General features: G+C 52.2%; 3 non-coding genes across 3 annotated transcripts; all 3 read right to left on the bottom strand.

The window, feature by feature from the left end:
- Positions 1-507: 507 nt before the first annotated feature.
- On the bottom strand, positions 508-589 carry trnal-aag (transfer RNA leucine (anticodon AAG)). The gene has a single exon. It is a non-coding gene; the product is annotated as a tRNA-Leu (tRNA).
- A 144-nt stretch (positions 590-733) lies between these two features.
- Positions 734-815, bottom strand: trnal-uag (transfer RNA leucine (anticodon UAG)). Its single transcript has one exon. It is a non-coding gene; the product is annotated as a tRNA-Leu (tRNA).
- Positions 816-949: 134 nt separating this feature from the next.
- On the bottom strand, positions 950-1,030 carry trnal-aag (transfer RNA leucine (anticodon AAG)). Its single transcript has one exon. It is a non-coding gene; the product is annotated as a tRNA-Leu (tRNA).
- Between the last annotated feature and the right edge of the window lie 493 nt (positions 1,031-1,523).

The raw sequence follows: 1,523 nt of genomic DNA, 5'->3' as shown, positions 1-1,523 counted from the left end.
CAATGCCTTGCAATTCTCCGCCGTAAAGGCCTCCTTCATACAGGGGTACGCAGTCCCCCTGCCTGTGGAGTGCAGGTCCATCTCTGAACAAGCACACCTGAACCCGCTAATCAAGGCCTTTGGGGCTTACTTGAAAATTGCAGCCAGCTGTGTTGCATTTCTACTCAAAATTATCAGGCAACTGTTATTTCACCAAAAACTTTCCATGAGCGACATTGGCTGTCTCCATTCTTGTAGACTACTCATCGCTTTTTGCTATTATATTTTTAAAAGTCGTTGGAACGCTTTTTTTAAAGTACCAATACTTTGACTGTATTTGATGGGTGTCCCTGCGTCAACAGGGCGCCTCTGTTAGGGTGGAGCAGAGGCTGGGACAGGTTTCCAGTACTGACTTTGCTAAAAAGCAAAGAAAGCGAAAACGGCTGAGTTTGGATGAGCACGCAGCGTCACTTCTCCAGTCGCTTCGCTCAGGCATAGCAGCCTCAAGAGCGATCCAAAAGACTGCTCTGGCAGCGGTGGGATTCGAACCCACGCCCCCGAAGAGACTGGAGCCTTAATCCAGCGCCTTAGACCGCTCGGCCACGCTACCTTGTCGGGTCGCGATCCACGGCTCACTTCAGCAGGTGGAAAGGCTTCACAATACTACGTAGCTGCAGTTTAATCCGGTTTGCGTGAAACGAAACGGCTCCCATGCGGGTTAGAGGGCCTCCCTGCTTTGGTTAAAATCGCATGCTGGCAGCGGTGGGATTCGAACCCACGCCCCCGAAGAGACTGGAGCCTAAATCCAGCGCCTTAGACCACTCGGCCACGCTACCCTGTCGTGGGCCCTTTTCTGCCTCTCCCCACCCCAAAGACAGGGAGAACGGCGGCCACGGGTCACCTTCGCAAAGGCCGTCTGAGTTTTTTGCTCAGGCGCAGGAGCCTTCCCTGCTCTGGCAAAAACCTGCTCTGGCAGCGGTGGGATTCGAACCCACGCCCCGAAGAGACTGGAGCCTTAATCCAGCGCCTTAGACCGCTCGGCCACGCTACCCCGTGTGATGTGGTCCCCCCCGCTGCTTTCCACCCACTTTTTATTCCTGTCGCGCTACGGCACAAGCCAATGCCTTGCAATTCTCCGCCGTAAAGGCCTCCTTCATACAGGGGTACGCAGTCCCCCTGCCTGTGGAGTGCAGGTCCATCTCTGAACAAGCACACCTGAACCCGCTAATCAAGGCCTTTGGGGCTTACTTGAAAATGGCAGCCAGCTGTGTTGCGTTTCAACTCAAAATTATCAGGCAACTGTTATTTCACCAAAAACTTTCCATGAGCAACATTGGCTGTCTCCATTCTTGTAGACTACTCATCGCTTTTTGCTATTATATTTTTAAAAGTCGTTGGAACGCTTTTTTTAAAGTACCAATACTTTGACTCCAGTACTGACTTTGCTAAAAGCAAAGAAAGCGAAACGGCTGAGTTTGGATGAGCACGCAGCGTCACTTCTCCAAAGGCCTCTTTCATACAGGGGTACGCAGTCCGCCTGCCTG

This window comes from Labeo rohita, unplaced genomic scaffold (assembly GCF_022985175.1).
Source record: "Labeo rohita strain BAU-BD-2019 unplaced genomic scaffold, IGBB_LRoh.1.0 scaffold_2892, whole genome shotgun sequence".
Taxonomy (NCBI): Eukaryota; Metazoa; Chordata; class Actinopteri; order Cypriniformes; family Cyprinidae; genus Labeo; species Labeo rohita.
Note: the sequence above shows the minus strand (reverse complement) of the source record. Positions and strands in the feature narration are given on the sequence as shown.